This window comes from Pinus tabuliformis, chromosome Q (assembly GCF_031772625.1).
Source record: "Pinus tabuliformis cultivar Carrire ecotype Pingquan chromosome Q, CPIR1, whole genome shotgun sequence".
In the NCBI taxonomy this organism is placed as follows: domain Eukaryota; kingdom Viridiplantae; phylum Streptophyta; class Pinopsida; order Pinales; family Pinaceae; genus Pinus; species Pinus tabuliformis.
This window is the reverse complement of record NC_142296.1, coordinates 716,508,376-716,522,839: the sequence shown is the minus strand read 5'-3', so window position 1 is coordinate 716,522,839 and position 14,464 is coordinate 716,508,376.

Genomic DNA, 14,464 nt, shown 5'->3' with positions numbered 1-14,464 from the left:
TGTAGAATAAGCCTTCTAATATTTCAGTACCATTCCGACCAATTGCATGTCATAAATACTTAGAAAACGCTGCGGTGAGGCCGAGGGGCCGCCGGATTACATTGATGTGCAGGAGCGGAAACGTTTTCAAGGTGAAGAAAGACAACAGTTTCTTCAACTTAGCAGAGAACGATTTGAATTAAAACCTCCCTCTCTCTTAACTGTTATCAAACAAACTCTTCCTATTCCTCTCGCAATTTACAAACTGAAAAGGCAACGAATCTGCAACGCACGACCCATCATGACAAAAACAAAACCGTTTAATGTGGCAAACCGGGCACTTGTCTACTTTGTTTTCGCAGTCCCTGCACAGGCAAAGATGGCGGAGGGCAACAACAATATGGACACATCATTCATTGGTATCGAAATGATGTTGGAACATACACACTGAAGGAGCTCATGAAAGAAAATGAGAATAAATCTCAGAAAATCCTGAACAGAAACTTTATGCCCGCATGATCACAACGGTCCTGTGGAGTAAGGTAGCCGAAAAAAGATGGAGCAACGCTGTCATATGGAGGGAGGCGATCATAGATTATGTGAAAAACAGCCTCTGGGAAGAAATGCTGAGATTGTATTATCAAATGCAACGCGCGGGCATCAAACTCGACAAGTTTTATGTAAACAATTCATGCAGCAGCCTATCAGATCTACAAGCAGGCATGAAGATTCATGAAGACACCATCGCAAGGGGGAATGAAATCAGATGAATTGCTGGAATCTCAAATATAACTCCATGACCCTGAGCTGGACTAAGCATACCTACATAGTGATATTTGCCATACAAATGGGGGAATGAAATGCGCGGAAAAGTCTGAGAGCAGGCGCGTTTCTCAGAAATTACAATGAGCGACAATTTACATGGGAGGCGCTAACGGTAGTCACAATGGCAGTCGAGCAGACCTGAGACAGGTGTTAGGGCGCAGTTATGGACAGAGGCAGCGCTCAGGAGACTGCAAACGTTCAGGCATATGCGCAGAGACGTTTCAGGTAGACAATCAATGTCAGAGTAGTGCTCAGGACTGAGCAGCTCTCAAGACAGTAGGAGTTACGACTATTTTGGGACCTGTGCTCTGATACCATGTCAGGCCAGGGTAACTCCAGAATCAATGAGCGCAAGAAAAGAACTGATTGATTATTCATTTGCTAACTATTTATTTATATACATTCATATGATGGATCAGTTCATCTTCTAGATGACTATCCAGTTCACCCATCCGTTTCGGATTAGGTGTCAACAGGTTTACATTGAACAACCTCTAGGCTATGAAAAAAGGCCAAGAGCACAAAGTGTGCAGATTGAAGAAATCTCTTTATGGGTTGAAGCAAGCACCAAGAGCGTGGTACAGTAGGATAGATTCCTATCTACTGGAAAATGGATTTGAAAAGTGTGAGGGAGAACCCACTCTCTACATCAAAGAAAAGGATGGTAATTTACTAATTGTTGTGTTATATATTGATGATGTTATTTTCACAGGTAATGATGATTACCTTATTGAAAATTTCAAAACAGTCATGAAAGAAGAATTTGAAATGACTAACATGGGTTTGCTGAGATACTTCCTAGGAATAGAAGTAGAACAAAATGAAAATGGGATTTTTATCTCACAAGCAAAATATGTTAATGAAGTGTTGGAAAGATTTAATACGCAGGAGAGCAAAGAAGCGATCACTACCACAGTGATGGGATTAAAACTCAACAAAGAGGACAACAACAAGGATTTTGATCCTAGTTTGTATAAGAGCATAGTTGACAACCTCATGTATTTGACTACAAATAGGCCAGATATAATGCATGATGTTAGTTTGATTTCTAGATTCATGGAGAGGCTAAAAGAAGCACATTGGCAGGCAGCAAAAAGGATTCTGAGGTATGTTAAAGGTACCAAAAGGTTTGGCATTTTATATACTGTTTTATAATGTTCATATTTAATTAGATACACTGATAGTGATTGGGCTAGAAGTGTAGATGATTGGAAAATCACATCCGACTATGTTTTTCGCATGGGTTCAGGAGCCATTTAATGGCCTTCTAAAAAAATAGCCTATTGTAGCATTGTCTACAGCAGAAGAAGAATATGTGGTAGCTACAGCAGTAGCGTGTCAAGCAATTTGGATGAGAAGGATGTTAAGGAGTTTATGCCAAGAGCAAGAAAAAGAAACTGTGATTTTTTGTGACAATAGTTCAGCTATTTCATTATTGTTATCAGGAAATCTAGCGTTTATGCAGAGCTACTAGTCCCACTAATACTGGTAGTTATCTTAGAAACTAACAAAATAAAACTACTTTCGTTTTCCTTTATGAGAAGTAGATAAGAGGGGAACAAAGGAGACCAACCTCTGTCTTGTGCTTGGTTCCTTGCTTCATTCCTCTCCCTTCTGATAGATCTTTGCCACTCGCTTCCTTGTCTACCCAGCTTCAAAGAGCACCTGTAGAATCAAAGTAGCATAACACTATCCAAGAACAGAGATATACTATCATAAACAATATAGGACCAGATATATATTGACCACACAAAAGCATATATCATCAATCATACAAGAATGTGGAGAAAAACTTGAACAACTTTATTAATATCAAGAATAGCAAAGAGGATTACAACCAATTATTCTGACCCAGCATCATCCTCTCAGCAAGAGAGCCCTTCTTCACATCATGAAAAGCTTAGATCACCCAACACTATGATGTTACACCAAGAAACCAGCAACACTTCCTTACAAGATACAAAATTCCAACCTCTGGATCTCTGGAATGAGGGATCCATATATAGATGATTGCAGGGAGATGATTCAGCTTCTGATATTTGATTAGTGTCCTCTCTCTGATATTTCTTGATTCCACTTGGAAATTGATGATCTCTTACTCATCCCTGGGCGAATGCAGAGAGGCAAGTGTCACAGGAGAAGTTTATGGAAGATTCCATGATCCTCCACCTCGCAAATTGACTCTGCCATTTGTCCGCTCTCGCCCATCGCACCCCATAGAAAGGCTTTTCAATATGCATCACACCTCCCATGTGCATATAGGTGGGATGCAGTGCACTTTGACCATGGAGTAGGTGAGATGGTCCAGTTTTGACCAGTTCTGACTAGTTTTTCATGGAGAACTTCTGGGAGATGATGTAATCAGTCGAACTTGTTCTTTTAGGGGTTGGAACAACACTTTTAGGGACTTAGGAGCCCTTGGTTTATGGACATATATGATTGGGGTTGTAGTGCCCAAAAATGTCAAACAATTATCCAAGAATGGTGTGTTTCATAAGAGAACGAAATACATTGACACAAAGTTTCATTACATCAGGGAATTAGTAAACAATAGAGAAATTCTTTTACAACACTGCAGAACTCAGGATCAGGTTTCAGATATTCTAACCAAACCATTGGGACATAAAAGTTTTGAGTTTTTGAGGAAATGTCTGGGTATGACTGATAACCCAGCAGTTCAAATTAAAGGGGAGTGTTGAAATGGTACTTTCAACTGCTGCATTTACTTCAGAAAACCGCGAGTTCCGCCGCACCACTTTTTATTGAACGGTGGTATTTCTCGAGGGGGCAGCGAGCAGATCCATCAGCGGACACGTGTCTGAGCAGTTTTTGTCAAAACAACTTCCCCGGTGCGTAAAGATCAGTAAATGAGTCCGTGCGATATTGGCTGACCACCGTGCGATTAATGTGGAGTAAAATCCACGATTAATAATAAAAAAAAACATGTCGCGATGCTAAAGTAATTATTGTGAAGTAACATCACTCCAGAAACTAATTAATGTGAAGTAATTACGGTTGGTAAATGTAGGTAAAGTTTTCAATTTCATTCTTTTTAATTCACGAGAGTATGGGACAAGAAAAAGGTAAATTTCATGTTTTTGTTTGTTGTTGAATATGTAACGAAACGCAAAAAAAAAATGCAGCAGTGTGAATGTATTTTTTTGAGAATATACAATGTAATGAAATGGAGTGTAGCAGCGCATATGTAAGAAGCGCGAATGGAATTTTTTTTTAACACACACAGGAGTGTAAATTTGTAAGCCGAAACAGAGTATTTTTTTTGGGTAATGCACAACAGTGCAGACACAACAGTGTTAATTTTTTTTTGGAACAGAGCAGTGTATTTTTTTTAGGAGAGACAGAGTAAAGTTATAAACTGCCTCTAAAGCAGGCTTTGGTGTAATCCCTCTGTTGAAGAAATTTTTTTTTGTAACAACAGTCTTGTTAATGAATGCAAAGTTTTTTTTTGGTGTGTGAAAAACTTTGTTTCCTGTGTTAAAATAGAGCATTATTCTCTGTTCATTTTTGTTTGGAATTATCAGAAATTACCAACATATTAAGATACTATGATTGTTCATTTTTGTTTGGAATTATCAGAAATTACCAACATATTAAGATACTATGATTGTTCTGAAGTATTATACCATATTTCAATTTCAAAAAATATGTTGTGCACAGGCTATTTATGAATAGTAAGGGTATGTGTTATTGATACAGGAAGGGAACTATATCCAAAAACCTTCTTGCCTGTGTTGTATCAATATTTACATCTTGTTGCATTTTTGGACTTCTTGGCTTGCAAAATGCACACCTTTTCCTAATTCAATGAAGAATTTCCTAAAAATCCACCCTTGTTCGATGGTTCTGTACTATGTCCATATTCAATCCATTAGCTACACATAATTGATGGATCAATCTTATTTCTCTTTTCTTGCGGTGATTAATTCATTTGTTTATCACGAATCCATGCAAAGAAGATGTATTATTTTGCAATGAATTTCTGCTAGATTAGAATTTGATTAAATTAAATTCAGTAAATATTTGTTGAGGTGTTGGTGGAGTGCAATGCATAATTGCATTTCTCAATTTTATGGATTTGACAATTCATTGAAATGAGTTAAAATGCAGGTATATATTGGCGTTTGCAATGTTCATGGGTGCTAATCTAGCATTATTCATTAATTCAAGCTTCCACTTTTCAACTATTGGTGTTGGTGGTTAAGCTAGTGTTGGATAAGCTAGATCAAAAACATAAACAACTGCTTCATCTATATTGACTTATTCACCCAACAACATAATCAACAATTTCAACACCAAAATATACAGCTAGATCTACTACCGATGACTTAACCTATGTCCATGTCTTTCCATGAAATGAATTCAATAGTTGGAAGGGTTTAGTCAATACCTCCTGCAGGAAGCTCAAAGCACTCAACTGCTCAGGTTTGTAGGGTTTAGTCAATACCTCCTGGAGGAAGCTCAAAGAACTCAAATGCTCAGGTTTGTAGTACCAAACATCCTTCATTCTCAAATAAATAGAGAATTAGTCCTATTAGTGTTGAAGAAACTCGTATGCCACTTTGATTTTTTTTAAATTTGCAATCATGACCTATCCAAATCCAGACCTCCTTAGCAATCCTGAACTCCCAAAAACAATCGTTGTCTCACAATTGTTGTCAAATCTGTAGATTTCTACTCTAAACACATTTGCCAATTCCAGTCGTCCTTAGCAAACATGCACATCCAAAAAGCATTGGAAACTAATCCTAGATTCCTACAATAGCAGTGATTTCGAGATGTTAAATGAGTTCTTGGATTGGAAGGATCACTGGGTATTTTTTTAGCTACCGAAGTGATGTAGTTATGGATGTGATAAACATTATGAGTTTTATGTTTTTCTTGCATACTTACCTGAGATTGTATGGGGTTACCGATATTCTATTTTAAGGAGTCGTCCTTAGAAAACATGCACATCCAAAAAAAATGGAAACTAATCTTTGATTCATGTAATAACAGGGATTTCCAGATGTTAAATGAGTTTTGGAAATATTTTCCATATTGGATTGGAAGGATCACTCGGTATTTTTTAGCTACTGAAGTGATGTAGTTATGAATGTGATAAACATGAAGTGATGTAGTTATGAATGTGATAAACATGAAGAGTTTTATGGGTTTTTGTGCTTACTTACCTAAGATTGTATGGGGTCACCAATATTCTATTTTAAGCAGTCATCCTTAGCAAAAATGCACATCCAAAAAACGTTGGAAACTAATCCTAGATTCTTGCAATAATAGTGATTTCCAGATGTTAAATGAGTTCTGGAAATATTTTCCATATTGGATTGGAAGGATCACTGGGTATTTTTTAGCCGCTAAGGTGATGTATTTATGAATGTGATAAGCATGATGAGTTTTATGTTTTTTTTTTGCATACTTACCTAAGATTGTATGGGGTCACTGATATTCTATTTTAAGGATAAATATAATTCTATCAAAACACTCACCAAAGCTATTATGGTAGAATCCTCTTGCAATTTCACATATATTGAACTAGGACAAGAAAAAAACATCGGGTTTGCTCAAGTTGTTGGTTTTATTCTCTTTTTCCAGTATTTTGCATAACTCACTTTATTTCTGCAATAATCAAACTCATATGATTGGATAAATTTGATATGCTGAGAATTATCTCTCTTGTAGATATTTTGAAATGACTGGTTATTTGAAATGATTCCCCTTCCGATTCAATCGAACCAGTAATTCTATGTTGTGTGATTAAGATCGATTGCATTCTCGCAATCGCTTTCCCTGTTAACTTGCAATTGATTGCCTTGCTCTGCTTAGTTTAGTGGTAACTTTCAAAAAGAAAGATTGGCGTGGTGATCATATGATATTGGTTGGTAAGGAATTATTCGACATTTACATTAGTAGTTTTCAATCTGCAACTAAGCTTATAGGGAGCATGTTATGAACAAATAAATATAGATCGCTTCATCTTTTGTTGGGTTGGGCTTATTCAATGCATGATGCCCTCTATTCTCAGGCCTCTCTGTCCCTTTCCTTGCCGCCTTGTGCTGTCCTCCTTAAACATCTGAAATAAGTTGATCTTACCAAAGAAAGTTTGGAGGGCCTTCTTATGCCTCGAAAACAAATAGTCTTGATTGCATCAAGTTATATATATAATAAAGTTATTATCGCTTTAATTGAGTCCAAACATTGTAACTACAAAAGAAAAGCAATGAGGCATAGTTAGAAGAGCTGGAACCTCAAGCCCTGAAACAAGCCTAGTTAGAAGATCTGCAACCTTAAGCCGTGGAGCCTAAGCCCAAGAGACCCCCCAACAACATTCGAAGATACAGAGCCTTCAGCCAAGGAAGTAAGTCATGGAAGAATAATACATAGAAACATTAAATACTTGTGAAGTGACAAGCACATGATGTTCTAGTTCAGTGCTTTTGATACCTCAAAATTTGACACTTAGAAAACAGATTCTGGGTGAGTAAAAAAATCCCTTCTCAATGACTTTTCAAGGGAAAAGCTAGCTGCTAGCTACTTATTACACATCCCAAATGAGATATTAGATATCATGAATGACTCATCCATTTGGCATAGCCGGTTTCTACAACTTATCACATTATATGCAATTCCAATTTTCAAGTACCCAACCAAATTCACTTGCTCATGGCCTCTACTTCACTATCCCCTCCATTTTTGGTTTCTTCAAGATCATTAGGACTTTGTCCCATGGATGGCAGCCCTCTCTACCAGTTGCACAAAATCCTGCATTTATAATTTGGATTGTTTTTACCAAATTTTGACTTGCCTTGACTGTGCCAAGCAGTCTACCAGTGTCCTCCACTTCTTGATACTGCTTCAATGCAACTTCAAGCAACATTGTAGTCCTTCTAAGGCAGGGACTAGATGCCTTGCAGCCAACCTTGTTTGACAACAAATCAGGCCTTTAATGACCAAAAATATTATTTGTTCACAACCAAGCCTTGGTTGGCTTGTGAGGTTGATGAAGCATCAAGTTGTCCACCAAGCTTCTATTTTCGTTGTGTCCTTCTCATCTCAAAATATATGAGGTTAGGTGCAAGTCTTAAAAGAAAACATGAGTTGGAGAAAGTTCATGTTATCCACTAGAACCTTAGGCCTTGGCACGTGTTTCTTGAAACAACTTCCCAAATTAAATTTTTTTCTATGTAATTGGATACATATCTAAAATTTTATGGCATGCGTTTCTTGAAACAACTTATCAAATTAATTTTTTTTTATATGTAATTGGATGCATATCTAAAATTTTAGGTATCTCATATATGATATATGAACTGATTTGATTGTTTTGGTCTATAAAGTGGAATTTGCATCCGTTCTGGAATCTATTTTTTGTAATATATATTTCATTGGTAATTTTTCTACCTCTCTCTTTGGTGATTTCATCTTTACCAAAGAACTTAATTACTTTTAGTCATTGCTTCATCTTCGAAAGGATTCTCAATTACATCTATGTAAACTAGTCTAAACTAAATTGCAATATTCCTAGTGCCACTTAGTTTAAATATATCTAATTGGAGTATGAATTTCTAACGACGTGTGAGATGATCAATTAAAGCCTTCATTTTACTATTTATATTTTATTCAATCATTTAGGATGTGTGCACTAGTACCAATGTACATCATTATTGAATTTGAGTGACTATATATATATATATACCCCAACATGCCCCATCCCCCTTGAATTTCCCTAAAATTTGTGGGTACTCTCACACGTGCCCCTATTTGTTTCATCTCCAGTTCCCATGTCCCCCATCCCATAAACTTGGTAGAACAATGCTTTATATTGCTCCATAGGACTACAATGATAGGATTGTGATTCTTGAAACCTCCATAAGTACATTACAAACTTTTAGGTATTGCAAATCCTTGTAATTTGAAACCGTTTGGTGTTGTATTTTTGTTTATACATTCTAAATATGAATTTGAAAATATTCATTCTCTACTCCTTTTCTACAACCTTTGCAGTTTCCATCTTATGTCTTGCAACCTTACCATAGTGACCTTGTATACTCCTATGAGCTTTGAAAAATATGTTTCATGATGCTTTCAGACTTTTTAATGTTCCATATTAACTGATTGTCTATGGAAGGATGAAATAGCATATCCAACTTTGTAGGTTATATGGAAGGATGAAATAGATTATCTGATGTAGTAGGTTATTGCCTTGATAAAGAGTTAAAAACCTATTTTTCCCAATATTGGGGGAACATTGTGAAAAATTGGGTCAACTAGGGAAAAGAAAACCCAAATTGGTGGTTGCACCCACAACCCCTCACAATTGGGAGCCAATGGAGAAATATATAAATAAGAGGAGAGTTGGAATCAAATTGGCATATGTAATGAACCTTGACATCACACCCCAACATGGGATTTTTTTTTCTCTGATCTAGCTAATGATAATACATAGACTAAAGGTAGTTAAGATCAACATTTCTCAACATGTATGCCCCTTTTTCAACATAGTTATTATCGTAGTCAGTTTCAAGCTACTGTTTTTCATGGCTCGTCATAGTAGTCATTATCATCATCAGCCAACTCGGTCGCCTAGACATTATTTTATTTTTTGTCTGTTATTTTCATCCTCTATTATTATCGTGGCATGGCCCAAGATCGTTATTATCTCGAATCTATGTAATGTCATCAACATTTAATGTGATTTTAAAGTTAAGAGTTGTTCTATTCTATTTTCATTTAGCATGATCGGGTTTGTAGACTGCTCGGATCTCCTCCATATGTATGTATTCCCTATTAGTGTCAGGGTTTGTCCTCGTGCAGGGTTTACGTTGAACTTAGTTTCAACTTTCAGAAAATTAGGATTCAAATAGTTCCACCAGATGAAATTTGTGGAAATAGAATTTGCATAATACATTATTTGATTTTTAAATTCATTATGTCAAATATTCGTTGTAAGTATTTGAATGAGATGTTAAAATTGTTATTGGTAGAACTGTTTACACTCAAAGAGAAGCTTACCATTTGTCCAAAGAGGTTGAACACCAGAAGTCGCCTTCAAGTACCGAACCATGAAACCCTTATTTTAAGCATTTTTTTTTGTCGATGTTGTTGCTTTTAGGTCATAACCACTCACGATTTTGAGCTAGCCTCAATTGCTTAATGGATCTTGATGGGACTAGCTTGTGACTTAAGGATTAACACTTAATAAAAATGATTAGTGCAAATGATTTAATCAACGATTAATTGGTAATCAAAATGTTAGCATGGATATTTTGTTAGTACTGATGCCTATATTGATGATTGGTACATCAATAGGTAAGAGGTCAGTTGTCTTGGTCTCAGGTTTCCTTCCTACTCTCGAACTAAACCCTAACCCTCACTTTATTCACTTCGGAATTTTTCACATTGCATTGTTCAGTGGTGAGAGCTCCGTCTGCCGGTTTGTTGGTGACTGTAATGAGTTCGAGCCCGATGCTCTGTCCACACCTGGATATGGGTTTCTCTGTTGGTTGGTTGGATAACTCTGCTCGATTTTTATCTTCAGCTATCTAGTTAGTTCAGCTCTGTTACTATGTCATTGGCTTCATTGATTTTATGCAAGGGTTTCTCTAATTTTCTGTGTTCTGGTGCTCTTATGGTGGTTACGGTTTCTCCTCCCATTCCTTGATGTGTTCTGCTGAGTTTATTCAATGATATTTTCCAGCTGCGTGTATAATTATTTCTCTGTTTGACTTGTCTGCAATGTATTTGTGAACATAAGGCGTGGCCACAAAGGACCCTTCCCTCAGTGTCGTTCGGCTCTGGCAAGGTAATGGCTCTTTCCCTGCTAAAATTTATTTCCTCAGATTTTCTTAAGAACTAACAATTGTTGCTCCTCGTGAGCAAGCTTCCCTTCAGTGGCTGCAACCCAAATGTGGGTTCATTCATCTAGTGCTAACTAATAAGTGAGTAAGTTCATTTGGGGTTTCTTCTGTTCGTCATTCATTCCTCCAATCACTTTGTATATCAACACTAATATTTACTGTGGTCTCTATGCAGGTTGGGAATGCTCCTGGTTGGGCTGCTACTCGGACCTTCTTCCAAACGAAACCAATAGGGTCGTTCCCTATTACAATTTATCTTGTCTGAGGGTTTCCCAAGTTGAATCCTTCCTTGGTCTAGTCAATCAATAGGTTGGGCATTGAGGCTCTGTTTTCTTCATTTATTGGTTGATGTCAAATGGCCTTCGGGCCCAGTTGTATGTAATCTCGTTTTCTCTTCGATGGACTGTAATTGTTCAGGGTTATAACCCTAACCCTCGTTAACTGTCTCTCTCTCGGAGGAGGGTTTGTTCAGTTTTAGGGTTTGCTGGACTTGAAAATTTTGTATTTATATATTTTATATGCTGGTCTTGACATTGAAATGTTTTTAATGATGAACGAAAGAGAAGTTTCAAGATACAAAGTTACCTTTCCTGTGAATGCATTTCACTATGGTTGTATTTAATTTGTTAGCCACTATGGTTGTTGCTTGTTCTCGTACTTCTGGAATTGTTAATGTAGATGGAACTGCCTACTCAGTCTTACGTTAATATGGTGTCTCTGCCTATCATTTGATTTCTGTAAATATGTCTCTGCTTGTCACTCGTTTTCTAGAGCTTCATCATTGCTTCCTTGGAAGGATTTCTAGTAAAATAAAATACACAGTTTATCTATTTGTTGCAGATGATAGTAATTAGATAAATGCATCAAGTCTTAGACAAATGGATTCAAAATGAAAGTGTCTCTCCTTGTATTACTTTTCCTGTACTGATATATCAAACCTTTTCCAGAGTGTGGTACATTTTCTTTTGTATTGTTATAATACAATTTTTTTTGTAAGTGTAGGTAGTGCCTTTCTTTTCTATTTAAAATAAACAAAGAGACTAGATACATCATATTGGTGGCCTCAACCTGCCTTGGAGGGAAACCAGGTCTATTGGCCACCTTAGTTTACTATATGCATTCCAAAAGAAAAATTTAACAAGTCCTTCCATCCTGGCTATGTGCACTATACAACTGAAACTACTTAGTAAGCTACTAACATGCATGAAACGATAAAAGAAAAAGATTCACTGAAACACTTAAGAAACCTGAAAGGATCATTCCTTTCTAATTCCAGTATTCAGGTCCATATCCATGGGAATATCCACTAGTTAGGCCTGCCTTGGAGTTGTATGAGCCATCCGAGACAGTTGTTGATGCATCTCCTCCAGCTTGTTATTTTTCCTGATCATGATAACTTGGAAACTTTTCATTTCTTTTTGCAAGTTTGGCACACCATTTGCAATTTCAGCCATTTCCTTCGCCACCTGCTCCAGGGCTTTTTCCAGAAGTCATTTTAACACACAGTAGATATGAAGAGTCTGTCTATATAGCGTCAACCTTCCTCACATCTTCCCCGGACCACTGATCACTTCAACCCACCCTTTTGTCTCAGAGTCAGATTGTTCCTCCATTACACTGGTCTCCATATCCTGAATAATTCGATGAATTCCTTCACTTGTGCCTTCCCTATAAGCTCTGGCAGCCTCCTGGACTGCTGTCAAAGTAGGTCTTCTCCCTCTACCCTGGTTACTTGAAGCATTTGCTAGTTGTTCCTCTTGATTCCCTTGTCTCAGACGTCCTCTGCTTCCATGCCCTCTGCCACAACCTGGGCACGCCATCCTACTATATACCTTATCTTGTTGACAATTTTCATTCACATAGATAAGTTTTTGAGGTTTAGCATCACTCTCTTCCTCCTCAGTTTTCTCTATGGTTATTCCTCTTCTCCTGCTATAGTTTCCGCCATTTGTTTGGGTGTTACAATGCTTGTCATTTTCGGGATGCAAGAATTTAAGGACTTCATTCATTTGGATCAATTGTTCGGCTAGGGATGAATTTTTGTATCCCTTTCCTCTGTCTCCCCCTACACCTTTGTAGTGGGTTGGTTGATACAACCCCCCACTTTTCTTCCTGAACTATTCTCATGGCTACAATTCCTCCATTCATCAAGAAACCTTCCTTGATCCTGACCCGATGAACCCTCAAAAAGCATTGTTGAGTGAAAAGCGGGTTCACACTAGTCCTTTTCATCCTCAGAGGCTTCAAAAGTAATAAATTTATCCATTTTACCAATTATGACAGAGGAAAGGGTTGAGGGGGTCTTAAAGATAGCATACCCAGAATCATTAACCTCCTTGAAAGCTCCTTCTGTTTGCGCTTCGCCCTGCTCCTCTTCCTCCCAGCTTAGTCTACCCTTCCTTCTAAACTTCACCATCTTCATAAAATACCACTCATCTGTCCCTCTCTGTTATAGACATTTTTGTGCCTTACAGCTATAAGCATGAAATGTCCATAAACCAACGGATCCTAAGTCCCTAAAAGTGTTGTTCCAGCTCCTAAAGAAACAAGGTCAACAAATTACAGCTTCTCCCAAAAGTTCTCCACCAGAAACTACTCAGAACTAGTCAAATCATGATCATTTCAGCTGCTCCACTAGCTAGATGCATTGCAAAGCACCCAAATGCACTGGCTAGGTGCGTTGCAACGCACTTGAATGCACTACCAGGGTGCGTTGAGCGGGAAATGACAAGTGGCTGAGTCATTCCACGAGGTGGAGAGACAATGGAAGCTTCCAGAATCTTCTCCAATGACACTTGCCTCACTGAATTCGACCAGTGATGAGTAAGAGGCTCTCAGTCTCCAAGTGGAAGAAAGAACTGACAGAGAGAGGCCACTAATCAATTCATGGGCTGACTCATCCTCTTTGCATACATCTATATATGGATCCCTCACCAAGAGATCCAGAGGCTAGAATTTTATACATTGCAGAGAATTGCTGTTGGTTTTGAGATAGATATCAGAGTATTGGGTGATTTATGCTTTGTTGGAGGTGAAGATGGGATTCTATGCTGGGAGGTTGATGCTGGATCAGGAATCATCGGTTGTAACTCCTCCTGGATCTTCTTATTTTATCAATAAAAGTATTTGAGTTTCTCCTACATGCTTGTATATCATTGATGTTTGTTATATTTGTATGTTTAGCTTAAATCTGATCCTAAGATTTTTTATGAACATAAATCCATGAACACATATTTCATTAAATTTTGAATTAAATGATGGATCTAGAATTTCAAAATAAGAAAAAAACTCAACTCTAGCCATTGTCCTTATAATAAAATATTTCCAAATTTAATGAAATATGTGTTCATGTCTTTGTGTAGTTTCCTTCTTCTGTGATCTTGCAGGAACTTGGTGACGCTGGGCAAGTAAGGGAGCAGGTAGCTGGAAGCTGTCAAAGAGGAGAGAGATTGGATCAAAGGACTAGCGCAAGACACAGGTTGGTTCATCCTATTCCTCTTCGTTTATAGTTCATAAAGGAGAATACAAGAGTAGTTTTCCCTGTTTGTTTCTGAGGTCACTGACACAATTCAGTGGGATAGGGTCGTTCTGAATAGACACTTTTCCCGATAAAAAAATGGCGACTACACTGGGGATCATGTCTAGTTAGTTTGTTTGTGTTTCTCTTGATTGTTTGTTTGATAAACTTAGAAGTAGCGAATCGAACTGCATTTGCCATTTACATATGCAAAATAGACATCTGCTACTTCAATCCATTCACTGGATCTGTTTATGATCTGAACAGCTGA